The sequence below is a fragment of the Haemorhous mexicanus genome, chromosome 1, assembly GCF_027477595.1.
Source record: "Haemorhous mexicanus isolate bHaeMex1 chromosome 1, bHaeMex1.pri, whole genome shotgun sequence".
NCBI lineage: Eukaryota > Metazoa > Chordata > Aves > Passeriformes > Fringillidae > Haemorhous > Haemorhous mexicanus.
In genome coordinates, this window is record NC_082341.1 from 133,796,192 (window position 1) to 133,816,804 (window position 20,613).

Sequence of the window (20,613 nt, forward strand, 5' to 3'; positions counted from 1 at the left end):
ACTATTGCAGATGAGGAGGTTATTTGCACGGAAATTCAAACCTCTGAATAGATTTTTGTTAACTACAGAGCATGGGAATGAGACAGAGATTTCTCTTTCTATCTTAGTACTGATAATAAACAGGGCACTTATTACTGCAGAGGCTTGCATGGCAAGATGGCCCAAAGGATGGTCAGCTTTCTGCTGTGAACCAGAAATCACTCAAGGAGGGAGCTGAGGAGGGGACAGCAGTTCCACTTTCTCACAGCCTTCAGAGTTTCATTTTCCCCCTCTGTTTTGCAGTGGAAAAATAAATTTTTCAACAACATAAAAATGGCTTGTGTCAACAAACTGTAGTGACCCCTAACCAGAAATGGGCCCCTGTCCAGCTGACTGCCAACGTTTGCTTCATGTCTTTCTTCACCTCTTATGCCTGGAGGCTCTGAGTCCAATTCCAACATGTTTGGTAGTGACACCTCATGGAAAATGTTCTTTTTGGCTCCTACCTGAGAGGACGTAGAGGACTGGTTAGCTGGAAACAAAGAAGACCTAAATTCAAGTTCCTCTTCTGCAAGATTCAGAAAGATGAGCCATTCATTACTCTACCCTCCTGAGACATTATTAGGACCTCCCTTAGTTCTCTTCTCCCCAAATCACCCAGTGCTCTGTTGTAGCTTAGTGCTGTACCACTGGTTATTGATCATGATGAAAGAATAAAGTTTGTTGATGAGTCTTTTCTAGGAATAAATCAGGGCATACTTTGAGTTTAGCATCTGATATAACTTGAAGGTAGCATGCAGTTCATTTGCACCTGAAGATGCATGATCCTGTGTGATGCTGAAGGCTTCAGATCCTCAGCCCTTAATCACAAGTGTTAAGCATTAATCAATGCTAATTACAAATATCATACTCATACACATGTAGCCATACAAGAAAAATATCACTAATTTTAATTGGATGCTTCCAAACATATTAAAATTTTGTCTTCTTTTCTTTCACTGAACACTACTTTATTTCTCCTCATTAGATTCCTGCTGCCAGTATCTTAAGTTCCCCTCCAGTGTAATTCATAATTCCCCTTGTGTTTACTTTCTTTTGAGTTGAGGACTTGAATCTCTGAAATGCTGTATATGTGCTGAGCACTTGCTTAATACTTAGCTCTCCACAATTCAGTGATGCTCAGCTTCACAAAGTATCCAATACTATGATATTTGGAAAATCATGAAAATTAGGGAGAAAACTCAGAAATACTGTTTAAGGCACAATTTTTTACACTTCCATCTGCATGGTGGCTGGCCAAGTGGAAGAGGCGGAGGTAAAGACAAGCATAGTGTTTGCATATTCTGAGAAAAACTTCCTGAGACTTCTTTCTGAAGGGATATGGGAGTTGCATACATTATTTCTACCTGATGCTGGAGGGACATTGAAATATTCATTTAGTCAGCATCTAACATCAGCGGATTTGAGAGCACAAACTTTAATTTCTCACTGGAATCAAATGGAATGACACTGACAACTAAAATAAAAGAGATACAGATTCTGTCCCTCCTAAAAACACAAATTGCTTCAATGTAGTTTTTGGTATTGTCAGTTAAAAATCAATAAATTAAAAGAGAAAGCCTAATGAGTATGTTTATGACCAATGGGAACATCAACAAGCATCTGTTGATGAGAACCTAATAGAATTAGTGCTGAAGAAATATGACTTGGTTTACTACCTATAGGATCTCTGTTACATTGGTGACATGAATTTATGAAATGTTATTTTTCCTGCAGGTAAAGAAAACATTAGTTAGGAAATACTTGCTTTGACTGTTATTTTTCTTACCAATCTATTAGAGAGGCTGCAAATGCTGAGGGTGCTGTGATGGCTCTGTAGAGATCATCTTGGTTTCTTACTCACATTATGTAGCCTTTAAGCTAAAGTGCCACAGCTGGAGCCTGGAAATAGTTGTATTATTCACATGTCTAACAACCATGGGTTTGCAATAATGTATTACGTAGGTAAATAAATACTATGGTCCTTACAGGTAGGTCAACAAAATGAATGAAACTGATGGTTCTGTAGGTGAGAAGCAAAAGGATTAAGTCCTCAATGTTGTCTTCTGACTGGGGTCCTTTTTGCCTAATTTCTCTTTCTGGGATTTCCATCGATGGTAAGTACCCTCTATGGAGGGCTCCTTTTCCTCAAGCTAGTCTAAGGATTTCTTTTCTGACCTCACACTTTCTCTCCTTGCCTCTCAGAAGAACTTGCTTTCCTGTGTTCCAGTTTTCTGGCCCATCTGCTGCCCTCCCACACATGGCAGAGGGCAACAGATGGGTGATAATCATGCGGAAAAAGGCAAATGGAGGCCATGCGGAGGGGAAATGCAGCTCTGTGGCATCGTGCCCTGGCAACACAAAGCCACCACTAGTCATCCACTGCACACACACCGCGAATCCGTCAGTGACAAGTAAGGCGTGTGGCTGGCTGGAATAGGAACAGTTTGGGACACTGCCAGTGCTGGGTGGCTGGTTTCCCCTGGTAAACATTGTCACTTATGGCACAGCACTTCTCAGGAGTAAGCAAAGAGCACCTTGTCCACCTCTTCAAGAAAGGCTCATCTCCATTTTTGATGTGAGGGCAAGATGACATTTCGAGGTGTCCCATTTAGGGCTCCTCTAGGTTGCAGATATAGAGCTAATTTGTGAACCAGTGAGCTCTGATGCTGGATGGAAGGAGGCAGGCACACAGCAATAACTAACATGTTTGCACAGGTCTGAATCCACAGCAGCTCATCTGCTTCCAGTGACAGCTTGCTAGGACACGTAAAGTCACCAGCAGGAGATGACAGAAGAAATGGACTTTGCAATGTCAGTCAGCCACAGATGACTGTGTAGCTATCAATACAATCCTGATGAAAAACAACAATGTAAAAAAAGAGGCAAATATCATATGAGGGTATTATCATGTTTAAAACAGCAGAAAGGATATCTCTCTGGTATGTTGGTGCATGGCTACCTCAAAAAGGCAAATAAGAAGAATAAAAAGATTTGCTTATGTGGCCTATTGGTATATTGCAGCACAAAGACCAAGGATTTGATAGCCTTAAGGTTTCTTTCCAGTGCAATGTAATTCACATCTCTAGGAAGTACATGCAGTCCCATTAGTGAAGAGTACCTTTCCCAAAGAAATGAAGCCTACCTAAATTACAGTTCCATCAATCAAATGGTCTTAAAAATTTTAAAAAGTTTTAATTGCATACAGAGCTGTAAAACCTTACAACAGATACAGAAATACTAACAGGTTGAAGCTTAATATTCTGCATCAATTTCTTTAAGTGTAACTTTTCTACTATGTTATGAAATGGTATGTAATTGTCACCAGTGACAGGACTTGAGAAAATGGCCTGAAGTTGTGCCAGGAGAGGTTTAGGTAGGTTATTAGGGAAAGGTTTGTCACCCAGAGGGTGGTTGGGCACTCCTAGAACAGGCTCCACAGGTAAATGGTCACAGCACCAGCCTGGCTGTGTTCAAGAAGCATTTGGACAATGTTCTCAAGCACGTGGTGTGACTCTTGGGTTGTCCTGGGCAGGGCCAGGAGTTGGACTTGATGATCCTTGAGGGTCCCTTCCAACTCAGCTTGTTCTGTGATTCCATGACATCCCATGTGTTAACTAGCAAGCTGGAATACAATATATAAATGTGGTAAATATGCTGAGCAGTTGTGCATGTTGTATTACCTTATGTTTGAGAAGCCAAATGAACAGAGAAGTTCTGACCTGCTCCCTTCCAGCAGTGAAACACTCATGGAATAATGCCAATGCTGCTAGATAGATAGGCAATATCATCTGCAAAACTGCAAATAAAAACTCTTGACTGTTCAGACAGTATACACAACATTCAAAACTTTGCTTGTTCTTAAAAAGTATTTTTACTATTCTTGTTTCCTATCCTATAGAAAGAACTTGTTCATGTTTCTACCATATACATACATATACACTGTATATTTGAAGGGTTCATTTTTCCACTGCTTCTTCCCCCACACTTTCTCATATTTTACCTTTCAGTTATCAATCTTTTAACAACAGTATTTGAACAGTAAAGAAGATATTTCAAAAGGATTTTATTAAAATTACTTTAAAAATATGCTTTCCAAGACCTTGGATCTACAACAAATAAGTAGTAGTATGGTTCCCAGATAGTTTCTACCTACAGTGAGATGCTCCAAAGTGAAGTGAAATAAAAATGGATAAAAATGAGACAGTGGAAGGAAAATACACATAGATGCTAATGACAAATGATCATGCTAAGAGATAAATTATTTGTTAAGAGAAAATTATGAGCTAGTCTGAAAGATCTGTTTGCTCTGTAAGGCCATTTCATAATAAACAATATCAACAGGATTTTACCATTGTCCTGTGCAGAACCAAGGTAAGGAAGAGCAGTACCAAATCTATATTAGTTTTGGAGGATTGGCAAGGTAAGACTAATTTGATTTCTAAATTTTCTCGCAAGCCGTTTCTTGTCCAAAAAGTAAACCCTTTGCATTCCATATTATTTTCCAAGAATAACAGCTTTGGATGTTTAGTTTTGCTAAATTAGAGAAGCTGACCACCTGTTTGTAGAAAAACAAGACATTCTTGCAGATGGAAGTCCTGAGCTATGATAAGGAGTTCTAAAAGCAATCGTGTTGGGTGCAGAGAGTGAAGTAGGCAAAATACAGACACAAAAAAACTCTTTGTGGACAGTTTTGAGTGTAGGGTAGATGAAATGGAATAAAAATCTATAAATGTTCTCATCTCCAGTTTCATAATAAATAGCAAAAGCATCATATCTTGAATTCTGCAGAAATGTACAGGACAGTATTGATTACTGTAAAAGGAACAGCCTTGTGCTAGCAAAGAGATGGATGAGGTTCTTTATATGCTCTTGAAGATGAGTGTCCCATAAAACCGGAAATTTGCAGTGTGTATATGGCCGTTCTTATATACAAAATGGTCCTTCAGCAAATGAATTATGATGTGTCAAAATGACTCATAGGGACTTTGCCACAGTGAAGTGTGTTTGAGAAAATTGCTGCCACAGAGTAAATATTTTTTATGTTGATTAACAGTAACACAGCTGGCCTGTGACTTTGCAAATTTAATGGAAATTTCAGGGTTAATGAATGAAACTAATCCTCCCTTGCTCTCTCCTTCTTTTACTTTCTCACACATGCACAAATACACACCAAGTTTGTACAAAAAATCTCACTGATGTTGTTGCTAATGAGAAACATCCATGCAAATCAACATAGCTGCACTACACAGTTACCAAAGAAAAGTACAGAGGTTTTAGGAGACTGATTTCTTCCAAAAAAACACATTATAGTGGACTGCACTGCTGTATCACAATTAATAATCTGCCTTATCACTATTAAAAGTTGTGCATGATAACAAAAAAAAATGCAAATAAATGAGAGACACTGGGGGGAAAGACTGATTCCCAAGAGAAATCAGAAATGTTCCTGAGCTCTATGACCTGGCACTTGAGAGGAGAGAAAGGTCCTTGCTTTGGGGTATGGCCTTGACATCTCTGCTCATAGAAAGATTTCACTTTAAATCTTGCAAGGTCAAGCTTCTTTTGCAGGTGTCTGGGTCCCCTTTTTATCAGTCAGGCTAGAAATTTCATACTTTAAGTGATGATTTTGCTTGGTTTTCTTGCCTGCACTGCCCTTGTTTATGCTCCTGTGCAAATGGCGGGGTTGGGCAGGGCTCCTGCAACTGCTTTGCAAATTCCTGCTGTTGTAATTGCAGATTCATCACCTTTAAGTGTGCATATTCTGCCATAAAGAGGACATAATCCCACAGAGGATCATTCTCAGGTCCTCAAGCACTTTAGTTGCAAACAGTGTTGGGAGATAAAGACATAGGTAGTAGCTCTGCAGTTTTGGGCAGGGATATAAGACATCATCCTCCTTGTCAAGGAATTCCTGGGGAGTGGAGGTGGATGGTGTGTGCCATTTTCAACTCTGATTCCTCTGATCCCTTAATGCTGTCCAGGTTCATTAAAACACCCCATTATGTACTTCCAGAGGCAATATAAAAAGGAATCTACCTGCTGAAGCCAGTGAGAAAATACAGCAGGTGAGTGCTTACAAAAGCAAAAAGAAATCTTACAAAAGGCAAAACAAATTACAAATAAATATATGGTTAGAGAAATAAAACAGCACACCTCTTTTCTGAGACACCAGGCTAGAACACAACCCTCGCAGCATGTTTTAGTGTGGTGGGCATTAATCAAAGTACTTCCTATTCTTTTATTTTCTTCCTCCTGCTCTACCTCCCCATACTTTTATTTTCCTTAGAACAATTCTATAATAGCCACTTACTTTAACTTCCAGAAAAAAGGTTTATAGAGTGCAGGGAAATTTGATTTGCAAATTCAATCAATTCTATATTCAGGAAAAATAGATAATAATGATTGTAGAACCAACAGATACCATTGACTTACTGAAATGAATCCATTCTAATAATACTGATCTCTTCCCAGATCAAAGGAAAGGTTGGATAATTACTTTTTTTTCCCCCCATTCATACAATTACATTTTGTTTGCAAGTTTCTTGAGGCTCAGCTTGCAAAGGCTTTAGAGGCAGTTCTGTGCACCTTACTTGCCCACTCCTCCTGAGACAAAATTAAGCAAATTTTCCACATGATGTGGTTATGTAGGCTTCTATGCAATTTTCCTGCAGAAGTCACAGGAATGCTCTGTGCATTTGGTATGCCTAAACTCTGTAATACTTGTCTTGGATGGTGGAGCATCAAAGACTCAAGGTCTTTCAACATTGGCATAGCAAAAACTTGAGAATGGTCAGGATACTCCCTACAGAAAAAATGCTCTATGGAAGGTGAACTGGGATGGAGACCATCATCAGAGGGTTGGGCTGCCTGGTCCTTTTTGCTGACAAGACCACAGGAGGGGCAGCTGATGACACCTCAAGGAGCCAAAACAGGAGGCACCCAACTCTTCCTTCTCTGGCAACAGCAGCAAACCTGACTGTGAACTTGGCTATGGAACAGTTAAAGACAGACTGCTCTCCTGAATAGGAATGTCCTGGGCACTTTTCTGAATCCATAATGCCATGAAAACCCACTGGCCAAAATCTAATTTGAAGCTCTAAGGTTTGAACTATGAATGAAAAGTTATACATGAAAGCACATAGGAAATAAATGAAAAAACCCCAACAAAACAGTAACATTGTCCTATAAATAGTGCTTGGCAAACAAAAGCTACCATCTATTATGACATGGTTGTCTCCATTTGTCTGGAGATATGACTTCCAGTTATTATGGTTACATGTTATTAGAAACATCTATATTTAGGTCTATCCAAGAAAAGAGGTGGCATTTGTAGCAAAGAAAGAGCATAAATAGCTTAACTGGTTTTACTGGAGTGGGATATAAGTCCAGTAGGACCACTACAGAGCAAAGCCTTGCCTTTCATATGAAGTGTAAGTTCAAGGTCTCTGAATGTAGCTTTACAAACCCCCCGTTTCAGTGATTTTTCTTCTGTGTCAAGCCCTTAACTATTTTCCAGATTAATTTCAAACGTGAATGAAATCTCCTAGAGACATGCTTAATCAAATATGAAGGCACCTTTATGATTCTCTTAGCTGACAGAAAAAGTCTGACATCTTTTAATCTCAGCCCTTCCTCAATCTTGAACCCAAACCCAGTTTCTAGGTAAGTCAGACTTAGCACCTTTTTCCTGTTTTGATCATTGTGGCACAAAAGAGCCAGGAAATCCTACTGTTACAGAGGGGAAGATTACGAAAGATCATAGAAGCATCTCAAAACCCTTGCCATTAGAAGATTTAACACTTGTGGAAGTCTTTCTAAGGGTGTTGGTTTGATCCATGAAAAGCATTCATGAACATCCCCACCACAGCATGGATGATTTGTATACACAACTCCCACTTCTGCTCATGGGATAAATCCACATCACCTCCCTCAGACATACAAAACCAAAGCAGTATACTCCACATCTTCCCTTCCAAGAACAGAAGACAATATTCCTCTGTGTGTATGCATGTATCTGGTTATTTAGGTGCTTCCCTGCCTTTCCAGATACAAAACCAGAGCTGATGAAGTACAGTGTACTCCAGAATTTTTTTCTTTTTCCTTTCAGTCCATTCCTCTTTTACACTTATAAAATAAAAAAGAATCATCCCAGGAGAATGTTATATCTGTGTAATTTTTTCCACTGTATCGATAATTACTGTATTTCACGTGCGCCTTTTAATTACTTAATGTCTGAGATTAAAATTCAACAGCCTCTCTCAAAGAGAAAGTGCTTTAATATCTGAAGTGCTGCTCCTGTAAATTGGCACCTGAAAGATAGGCTAAAAAAGGGGCATAAATACGAACACTGCCATCCTTCCTAACTGACTGCAATACCAACGAGCTGCACCGACTTTACACAGACCTCCCACATTCTTGATAGGATGTTTTCTAGCAGAGTGATCCACAAATATTATCATTCAATGACAATACAGTTTTATCAAGGTACGTCTCAATCCACAGGATGCAAGCCCCACACAACAGACGGAAGATTTGGCGCGGCGATGCGCACACTGCGTGTGTTACTTACTGGTTATTGCAGTGGTCATACCGAGTCCCGTATGGCGCTACATTAACGAATGGCATGCAAGCACCTTCTGTTGAAACATCTGCGACAGGGAAATTTCAGGCATTTTTCCAGATATTTTTTTGTGCTCTCGACCAAATTTTCATTAGGGCTATAAAACCTGGCAGGCAGCATTGTTGTGTATGATTTTTTAATAAACTGGGACATGCCTTTGTTAGAGGAGTGAAGAAAAGGGCTCTTCAGAGACTTCTTCCTATTACAAAAAGTTCAGGAAACATATGACAGCTCACCAAACCGTGTCTCCTAACTTTTTTTCTGTCTCCTCCAAGACTAAGATTTCCTGCCTCTTTAGATGTATACAAAGATTTACAGGTTTTGAAATGAAACCAAAAATGTAGATTTTTTTCTATCTATCAGATTAAATGATTCCAACAGTGGCATTACTAGAGAATGTGTTCAAAGAGAGAGCACATAGCTAACATGGATTTTTAGCATCTTTTTGATGCCTGCTGCCAGGAATCTCACAAAGGATTTTCACTTACTTAACAGACAAGGTCCCTCAGAAAAAAAAAGGAAGAATGGAAAGCAAATGCACACGTGCATATCAGATCTCATACACAATGCAAGCCCAGCCTTACTCCTTTCTCTTTCTCTTTTCCAGAAACATGCCATTGCCTGCTCTCACTCCTCTGCTCCCCTGCAAGACAACAGCCACCGGTCACAAATTGAAGTTCCATTTTGCAATTCTCCCTGCCACACTATGAACACTAATGCAGAACAAACATTCTTGGCAGTAAATATGTACATTATCATTATGTAAATAGGTATGTTATCATTATAGCAAAATGATGATGTTCTTTACTAAGTCTATATTCCCTTTCCAAGAATATTATGTAGTTTGAAGTATAATTTCCATTATGCCACTGGGGCTGAAAAACACTTCAGTTCAACAATAATTAGTATACCTTATATAACAAAATGTTTACCATGGATAATGATGATGTGCAATCCTAAATCTTTTTTGGACAAACAAACAAATGCATTTTTACATGGTAGTGTTCAGCTTGAGTAACCAACAGAAAGCATTTTCAGACTAATACCCATTCCCACATCCAAGGTGAGCATCATATTGACATTTTATACCAACAACACCATGAGCAATAACATTTTAAATTGTATGAGGTGAACGATCTACTGTTAGCATGAAGGTGACTTCATTTCTGAACCTTGAATGAACTAGAAATGACTGCATGTCACAGGCTGCTGGCACTGTTAACAGTGTTTACATGAAGTCCATTGCTCAAGCATAGGTAAGTATATCAGCACAGCAAAACCCAAATCCTTAGGTTTTAATAATTCAAAAAGTTCTTGTGATCAAAGAGCAAGGCAAGGCCAACTCCTAAGTCCAGCAGCTGTAAGCTACTTGTACATACCTACATGCCCCATGCTATTACCTGAGAATCTGAGATATGTGTGTCCTAGACTGAGGTAAAATAAGTGCTGAATTCTTACAGAAAAAATAGAATTGCTGGCATAAGGAAAATTGGATGAAAGTGTTAATATTTTCACGGCTTCTTTGGAGGTGAGTAAATGTAAATACTTGTCTCTCATTTTCCCTGAAAAAGTGGATTAGTTATTTAGAAGTATGTAAATGCATTCAAAATGTCTTCAGTTTCTTCTCTTTCCTTTGAATGCTGCTTTGAACTGAAAAATCAATTTTCAGAAAGGAAGATATGCCAATTAGAATTAAGAAAAAAAAAAAACAAAACAGAAGAAAGGAAACTAATTTATAAATTATAAAATATATAATGGCCACTTTCCCACTGTTCTGCTACCCTTTCTATCACATACCACATTGGAATTGTGAAAATATTGTATGAAAATATGCATATGACTCTCAGCATTCTTCATTATGCACCAGCTCCCTTCAGAAACCTTTTCCTGGGAAATATTAGATAAGGAGGATAGCCTTTGAGGACTCTCACAGAGATTGTGCATGTTGATTCCTCCTTTCCCAATGCCAATAATGAGATAATTGTTTTGCATCTTCAGGCAAGTATTGTGGAAGCAAACAACAAGCTACTTTTCCCTCACATTTCTATTGCCTTTTTACTTCAAAGTGTCTGATGCACTTGTGTTCACCACACAGGTGTGTAAAGTGTTTCTGCACAGGATGCAAGCACACATTGTCACTGAGTGGTTTTCTCCTCTGACATCAGTAAACAGCTGCTGCTGTTGGGCTGCCCAGTGTCTCTGGCCAGGCAGGACCAGCACATGTCCTGGCCAGTGCACTGGATCAACAGCTCCCAGCCAGGTCCTGCCTGTGAAGCCAAGCCAGTTGAGAGGAAGAAGCAGCAGGGAAGAATTTCCCATATCCCTTGGATGTTTGTTTCAATTTTGTTTCAAACTGTTCAAACCATGCAAAAGTCTAATTTCTTACCGATCCTCTCCAAACTTAAGGTTCCTCAGCAAAGAGTATTACAAGATGAGACTGTGACTGCTATAGCAGAAGCATTTCTCTTTTAGTCCTGCTGTTTAGTAGCACCACTGGATTCCCCTTATTCTTCTACTGAGCTCCCTTTTTGTATTCTCTGAAATATCCATTATTCATGCATCTCTTTCATATCATCTGAACATTTTTATAAAGCTGAAAAGTCGTGCTCTGTTCAGTCTCTTTGCACACAAAAGCCATACCATACCTATCAATATCTACCCTTGTCTAGGATACCTTTCCTACTTCTACCACACCTTCTGCACACAATACATGACATAGCTGATTGATAAGATAATCCAGTGATATTTTCAGTCATTTTCCACTACAAGTGGAAAAGAAAATTCAGTTTCACATAGGCAGTTACAGCTTGAATGATGCAAATAATTGACTAGGAGAGTTGCTGGTCAAATGGAAACAAGTAATCTAAATGAAAAATTCATTGCAAGTCAAGGGGAAGCAAACAACATCAAAAAATCCCACTTATTTCTGCAAAGCAAACAAACTAGTTTTAAAAAGCCTTATCATTTCCAGATGAGATGAAAAGTTTCTTTTATTCTAAGGACTTCAGCCATTTTAAAAGAAAACTTATGGAAAAGTTACCCCAAAAAGCTTACTTTTTTTTTGAAATTTAAGGCAAAACAGGTGGCTGGAGTGAATGATGAAAAGGAGCAGTATGAGCAAATGGATATAAGCAGCACTTTATAAATCAGACCTGAATGCTCTAGGTTTTCCTCTCTAATCTAAGCACCACAATCAATGTATTTCATGTTCTTGTTGCTTTGATAAAGCCAGTTAGGACACGTACCTGGAAGATTTCCACTGATATTTAGCATTAGGGTCCAGGTCATCAAAGCCAGCATTGGGCTGCTCACACAATATTGTGCTGTTGGAGCTCAGACCACTTCCTACGCCTGTAAGATTTAAATGTAGCACTTGGACAAAATCATCAAACACAGCATCATCCACAAACACAACAATATCCATCAGCCAAGTCTTTCCAAGACAAAGAGTGAGCAGAGGATGTATCATGGTGTACTCTAAACAAAGCAGACAGAGTGCAAGGAGATCAGTTACTCAGACTGCTGCTGTACTGTGGACAGTAACTAAGTGTTGAAGCTTCTCATTTCTTCCATGTGAAAAATGCAGCTGCTGAAAGAGATTGACACAGCAGTATCATGTAGATAGATGCATCTTATAGTTGTCTAATAGAACAATGATTTGATGTAGCCCAAGCCAAAACTGAAACAAAGCTTTAAATAGTGGGAACAATTAATTATCAAAAAACATGCCCATGGAACAAGAGGGCACTGCCATAATTTTGAAGTTTTAAACTTTCTGGAGTTAGTACTTCTGTTTCTCCAGCTGGTGATATTTTCTCAATTTTGTGCCTGGCAAAGGTCTCTCTCCTCTCTTCAGATAGGTCAAGAATTCTGTTGAAGAAAAGGTTTAAGGATCTGAGAAGATTTTGCAGATTTTCTCAAGAATCCAACATGTTCCAGTCAGTAGCAGGGAGGAAGATGTTGGAGGTTTTTCTGTTTTTCACGGATCTTGGTTATTTGCCCTGAGCCCAACAGAAGCTGCTGTAAGACCAACTTTCCAAAAGCTGGTGACACATTATGGAGGAGGAGTGTCATGGTGGAGCCGTCCTTTGTTGAATGTCACATGTCTGGGTTAAAATACATGGTTAATTTTTTTAAAGAATGGCACATAAAATGCTGTGGTGCAGGCAAGAGGATCTCTTGATATCTGTATTTTGCATGCCCTTTTGTGAAAAGAAGAAAATACACATTCCTCTCCCACTGAATGCAGGCAGCCCTGCAGATTGATTTTGGTCCATGCCATGAGGTTAATGCACAGCTTGATCTGCACTGACATGAAAATACCATCTGCATAACCCCAGCTTGCCTTGCTGGGAGAAGAGAAGATACAGGCCTCAGCAGCTGGTCTCAGCTACTCTGGGAAAATATTCGTCTCCAGACCAAGTTTGGATCCAGCCATATCTGGCAAAAGTATTATAACTATATCACATGCATACTCCAGAGAAATCTTAGGAAGCTTAATGGAAGTTCAGTTCATATGTTGAGGCTGTTACATGAAAAGCATCAGGAAAAGCATAAACTGTTCCTATTTCAAAACTGTACCGGGAAATAGTATATGGTATAACTTCACAGCACCGTCATGAGTTACTCAAATATTCCTAACTTCACATACATAACTCAAAAGAAGACATTTTCTTTCTCTTTGGTTAATATCAAAGTAATAGTTTTCACCCCTAAGCTGTGCAACAGAAAGCTGATTTCCTTTTTGGTGAGCAGGACATAATACTGAATCTTGCCATAAGCATGCAAGCACAATAATCTGTTTTGTGCATTACACAAAGGAAGGACTACACTCAATCTCCTGAACTTTCTGACAGCAAGAGTGCAAGTTTGAAACAATGCTTGTCCCAACAGAAAAAAAACCTTTCTGTTCCAGGTCCTTTCCTATTACACCAAAGAAAAAGGCTTTTGTTTGTTTGTTTGTCTTGTGTGGGGTTTTTGTGGTGGTGGTGGTGGTTGGTTTTTTTCAGTTTTCTGTTTCCTTAAATATAAGTGTGCACTCTGTTCATTTAAAAGTTAATTGAGCTTAGTAAATTACTGTGATCTTTCGTAATGTACCAAATTTTTAAAAATATCAAATTTGTAATCAGTTTAGTATATTGTTCCACCAGGAGTGACTGGAGTGGAATAAAGGTAATTATAAAGCCACAGGGCAACATTTACCTCAGCTAAAGTCAACATATGGCTACTCTGTGCTCCCCACATCGCATGGCAGCCCTGCTGAAGAGTGGGAGCAGAGCTGTCAGGAGAGCCTTGCCCAAAAGCCCAATCCCCTCAGGCTCAGGGATGCTGCTCCTGGCGGTGCCTGGTGCCCGTGGGGCTGGCTCTGCCTCCCGCCCCTGCGCGCGGCCGCGGCCAGATTGCGAGGTGACATGGTCAGCCTGATGAAGCACACAAAAGCTTTTGGCACTGCATATCTGCAATATCATGGACAGTCAAGGAGGCGCCTGTTATAAAAATACACAGTGAAACACAACTGGAGGACTGCTCTTTCTCAAAGGCTAACGTAATGCATTCCTTCTGTTTAGGCTCATTTTCCAGCCTTTCACATTCTTTGTGAACAAGAGTTATAAAACAAGCCTGATGCAGTCCAATTATTTTTACTTTGAAGGCCATTAATCAAGATTGACTAAGAAAATGAAGACAGCTAAGCAAAATTTCATATGTGACTAGAGTGAGATTAAAATAAAACCAGATGGGGATGGACAGAGACGTTAAGCTGCTTTCTCTCCCCCTTCCCTCCCCTTTTTTTTACTTTTTTGACTCATGTAATAAATGTCTTTTACAAATTACAGCACTCTTATTTTCTTACAGTAAATCAAATTGGGTCATAATGTACAAGTGGTCTCATTGCTGAAATGTCAAAAATAGAACCCGCCTTGTTCTTCCAAAGCAATTCCTCAAATCTAAACCAGCAGTGTGGCCTGACAGTCTATAAACCATCTACCTGGATGCAGATCCCTTTTAAGGTCACTGTCTGTAGCTGATAGAAGTATTTCACAAGCATCCAACATGAGCCATACGCAGAGATCTATAGCATGCAGTCATTTGCAGCAGTCTGAATCAGAAGGTCTTACATACATTGCATTTCTACAATTTTCAGGGAATTTATGGAACCAGGACTTTTTTTTCTAAAGATCAAACAACTTTGAGGTAATGCCAACCAGTGGGCCTATAAAAAAATCCGAAAAAGCTTGCATTATTTTCACAAAACCCCTTTTTAATTGATTAGATGAAAGCCAGTGTACACACTGAGGAGCTTCTTTAGAGATTTAAGGACACAGCAAGAAAAACACAATTTACAAGGACAGGTAAAGATCCAGAATGATGGTCACATATCATGAAGATTTTCTTTTTATAAAGTGACTATTACAAATTATCTTAGGTAAGAAGATGAAACAGTCATGTACACATTATTGCCCTTTATAAAAAAAAATATTGGATGAAAAGAGGGGAAAATTTTTCAAAGTATTTTTAGACTCTCAATGTAAAATAAGCTCTGCTTTGGAGCCAGATTTTGAACATGTATATACTTGGTAAGCAAGCTCACTTACAGCAGTCCTGACCTCTCCAGAATCACATTTGACTAAACACAACTATCTCACTGCCAATCAACCCACCAAACAAAAAAATCCAAAGTAGTTAATCAGTATCTCATTTGGGGGGTCTGAGGCATACTAATTTTGCAGAAAGGTGACCTGGTATTGTCCAACAGAGAGGCTACATCCCCAAATTCTATTGTGCTTGAAATGTCGAGGCAGAGATTGGCCCCTATTCCTATGAGAACATCTTGTTTTTAAGAAGAGAAGATCATTCACATGTAACTTGAAATTTTGTATGTTCTATGAGTGAATATTTCTTTCCCAAACTTTTTCATGCATCACCTGTCCTAATGAACACAAACCCACAGCTTTCTTCCACCCATTCACTATAATGTTGCAGAAATAAGCCTGGAAGGCATCTCAAGGGATCATTTAGGCCATCCTCTCCACCAAGTCAGGATCAGCTGTTCCTAAATTATTCTTGACAGATGTTTGTCCAACCTGTTTATCAGGCCTCATACAGTGAAGTTTGTACAGGCTTCCTACACAATCAATTCTGGTACTATCACAGAAAAGATTTCCTCGTGTTTACCCTTAATCTCTTTTCCTGAAAGTTAAGCCTGCTACTTCTTTTGGACATTCACAACAGTTTATTACTTTCCTCTTTGCAGCTACCTTTTAAACATTTGAAGACTTATCATATACCCCTTCAATTTGCCTCTTTCTAGACTAAACAACCTCACTGCCTTGAGTCTTTCCTCACAGGTCATGTCTTCCAGACCCTCAATCACTCACGCTCCTCTCCTTGGACTCTTTCCAAGCGATTCGCATCTTTCTTAAAATGCAGTGCCCCAACTTGGACCCAGTGCTCCAGATGAGGTGAGAAAGCAGAAGGACTATTTCATGTTTCTTACATATGCCAACATTGTTTATACAACCCAGTATGATGTTCGGGAGTTTGGTAACAGCCTGACCTTCCTCACTCATGTTCCTTTTGTGTTTGCTCTGGCCCCCTGCTCCCTCACTGAAGAAAAACTAATTTGCAATCCACTTCACCCCCTTGCAGCCCCCACTGAAGCCCAAGCACGCTGCCTTCTCTTCCACACTGCATTGCACCCTCTCTGCTTTAGTCCATTGCCCCAGTTTTTCAAGATCATTTTCACCCTCCAAAGCCTTTGCAGTCCATCTCAACTGGGCATCATATGTAGTCTCCTACCTAGGTTTTTAACTAAAATAAATAATGGAACTGGACCCAAGAAAAAGCCTGAAGGATCCACCCTTCTGGTCAGACAGTGAACTGGCAGTGAGAACTTTTTGTGTGCAGTTTCCCACAGTTACATTCTGATGGTGTATCCTTCACTTATTTTAATTGAACATCATGTGGGACAGTGTCAAAAATCTCAATGAAGTCAAGATGCATGACACCTATTTCTTTGCGTTATCCAGAAGTCCTACTAACCTTAATTCCTTCTGTAGTGTTATCTGGCATGTTTTGTTTCCTTCCACTTGGTAATTTATTGCTCTGCTATCTTGTAGGAGTCTTGTTACTGTTTGCATTTTTTTTCTGCAGAGAAAATGAGTCTTACTGACTTTTAATTCTGTTAGTCCACCTTTCTTGATTTTTAAGTGAAAATTACTTTTCATACAATGTTTTTGTTTCTATATTTCACTTTTTAAAAAATAAAATAATGAAGTTTATGTTTCTAAGAGTAGCAGAATATTTTAAAGCAATAGCCTACTCCATATAGTCTTGAAGACCTTATTCTCTTTGTCTTATAGCTTCCCATTCTTGCTTGGGTCTCCTGTCACTATTTATTTGTTTATTTCTTTCCTCATGGTACTTGCTCCATCCCAGCCTATTTTCTTCTTCAGTTCTTGCTGTCCCTTTTTTGACTGATAAATGGAAATGTACTTCAACAATATTCAAGTGCAATTTAAGCTTTTGAACCCGAGGTATTTGTGGTGCTTTAGTGTAAAGGTTAATTCACCTAATTCCTGATGTTCACATTCAAATATCCTTATGAACAGTAGATCACACGATTGTCTCTGAGGGTAAAGCTGCTTAGGAGCATAAAAAAGCTGCGCACTCTGCCTTGGCTTTTCTCAGATCAGAGAGATTTGAGTGGTGCTGATAGTAGCTTTCAAAAGATGTTACTAGTGGCAAAATTCAGTAGCTGTCATCCTGGATGCTTGTTTATCTCTCTCACATTCTCCTTCTTAATTTAGCTAAACATATACCTAGGTCAACCTTCCATTGTCTGTTGCCCTTGATAATGCCTTTACTCGCCTCATTTCCCATGTCTCACTTGCTGAGGAATAAAAATGCAGATGTATTATTATTACAGTGTACAGAGAGGGATGAAAGAAAAACCAGAGACCTGTTTTGGCCTCTGCAAAGCCACAGTGTTTTGGAAGGGTGGTTTTGTGGCATTGGATTTTAGATGGCCTCCACCCTGAAAAAACAAAGCAAGCAAAATATAATTTTGAAATTATAAGGTAAACAATGACTTAAACTTTCCCATTTGCTTGAAGGTGTTTTTGAACTAATACTATTCCTCTGAGCCTGTGATTCTGCATTTCATTGTATCCATTTTATATAGGGCTTTCTGAGAAGCTGAGCCTTTCCTGAAACAATAGCTGTGGAAGATTTCTGAATCAGCTGCAATGAAAGCACACACCTTGCCAGGGCTCTGCTTAGCTCACCTTGCAGCACCAGCAGAAGCCAAAGAGCTGCTTCTCCAGCTATGCCAGTTTCCCACCACCTTCCCAGTCTCTGCTCTCACATCTGTTTTTCCAGCTCTCTCTGACACTTCCAGACACAAACTACCTCTTTTTTTTCCTCCTAAGTGCCTAGATAAATAAAGCAGCAAATACAACCTCTCACTGAAGGAAAGTGTTTATCTATTTTTGTAAATAACAGCTGTGTGGAGTTAGTGAATGTTCATTTCAACATATTTCTATGGAAAGCTGCAAGTATTTATATAAAAAAAACCCCAAAACAACACCACCTTTATTAACCTGGTCTACTTGTTACACTGGTCTGCTCTGGACTCTCTTTGAAGTTAATGGAAAACCAGCAGATCCCTTCTATCTCCAGTTCTGTGGAACCGGCTCACCAGCAGAATAGAGCCAGCACCACTGGAACCCCTGTAATACCCCACTGCTTTTGGGACATCAAAGTGGGAAAAAATTCATTCTCCAAGTGAGTATCTTCAGCTTGAGCCCAGATAGTTCAAGATTCAGCTATCACATATCTCCTTTCAAAACAGAAGAAAGATTAATCCATTTTCTTACATTCTTCACAAAAGTTCAGCATCTCTCCCCTGTTGCACCTGACCTTAGGTTATCAGAGCACTGCACAGGAGGTGCATTGCCATGCTCTGCTAAAGACATTGGTGGTCTGAGGCTTTCCAGATGCCTTACAGAACTCAACCTGTTCCCTAGACAGCAACACCTGCTTGTGAACTCTGCTTCCCCGCTCAGGTGTTTTCTTTGTCACATGTACCATTAATGATCTGCAGATGGGCTGAACTGCTGGCTAGTTCATCACTCCAAGGCTTGACTCAGGGAGGAAAGACTTAATCCAGATGGGATTTAACCTGCAGTGTGTTGCACAGGCTGTCCATTCGAAATTGTTGCCCACTAGCCTAGAGCTAAAAAACATTTTCCACAGTGTGTGGTGAGACACACTGACCCTGCAACACATTGGTAAGCATCTAAGAAAATAAATAGTCTGTATTTGCTAGTATTCACTGACAATTAATGACAGAACTGACAGAGCCTCCCAATCCTGCTCCTTTGCACGGTCGAGGCTGAAGATACTCTCCTGCCTACTCACCAGACACATTTTATAGCCCAAGCAGTGCAACTCAGTGAGGCGTTTCAGCCAATGTTAATGAAGTGGAATTTATGGCAAAGGTTGAAAGACAGAATAACAAAGCAGGTAATTTACTCTAAGAAGTGTGGGGTTTGTGGTCTGTTTCCATTCCCAGAGGTAAGGTGAGGAAGGAAAACCTAATGGGTAATACATAAGAGTCTCAAGACCAGCTTGATTCAAAGTGGTGCTTTAAACTTCTCGAGTAAGCCACATATTTGTGCCTCCTTGTCTCAGTGAGCAGCTGTAGGTTAAAATCATGCATGGTGGAAATGAGCAGTGTGGAAAATCCTGACATGGAAAAACACCTCAAGAGGAAGCTGTGAAGTTATTTCCTGGTAGTTTGGGGCTGGATGGAAGACAAGCCTGTACTTCATCTCAAGTGTTTTCATCAGACTGTTGTGTGAGCTTTTCAATGATCCTGTGCTGAGTCCAAGCTACAATTTGTTTAGGATACTAAGGAAGCCAGGAAAACTTTCAAACCATAACACGAGTGACTGTTAGCTCCTACATAGAGGCTAAAATATTAATACAGTGTTTCAACAGCATGCAGGCATGTCTACTGGGACAGAAGTCTGCCTTCAAACTTGTCTTGCTCTGTTTCTCACCAGCCTTTCACCCCACATCCTCTCTGGGAAAGCCCCATACTTTTTAAAGAACTGGGCTCTGCTACCTTTGGTCTCACCTGTTCCAAAGAGCAAGTCATAACTATGTCTTAACCCATGTGTCCAGGGTTTCTTGCTAGCAGAGCAGGAAAGCTGGACTGTGTGGTTTCCTGGGGGGACCCTTCTAGTAGCCAGACAGTGCTACCTTCAGTACCAGTCAGGAATGCAGTCAGCAGCCCTTTCAGCACATGGTATGATAACATCACACCGTTTTGATATGGTCATACTACAGCTTTTAAAACACTTCTAAGAAGTATATGTAAATGACATTTCATCTGCTAGTGTTTAAGGCCACCTCAAACCTTCAATGAGACCATCAGGCAATAGCTGTGCTCCTGAGGCAGATTTTGATGGCTGCCCATACAGAACAGTCATCTCTATTTGCTCCAGATCAGTAACAGTAAATGAAGAACAGTTTCTGGAGCCCTTCTAGTTCTGAAAACTACCTTGACTCCTTGTATTGTGTCAAACAAGTATTTGCTGAATTTAGTGCCTTATTTCTTCCACCACCAGTTACTGATACCATTGTTTATGGTTATGGCTATTATATTTACCAGGTGTCAATGAAGAGATGCATTTGACTCTTTAGTGTAGTGAAGACCTTATTGTAAAGAAAAATGAGAGGTTTTTTTCTTCAGTCACTACCTATTTGGAATAAACTCTGAAGGAATTAATTCTGTTCTCTTCCGGATGGGTGAATTCACATAAAGAAAGTGGAAAAAGAAATATTATCTCTTGTAGGGAGGAAATGCTTCACTTTAAGATAGGAAATAAAAAGGATTATGGAATTTTAGAAATAATTTCTTTCTTCCCTCCTGTGCTACCCTTGTTTTGTCTAAGATATCACTTCCA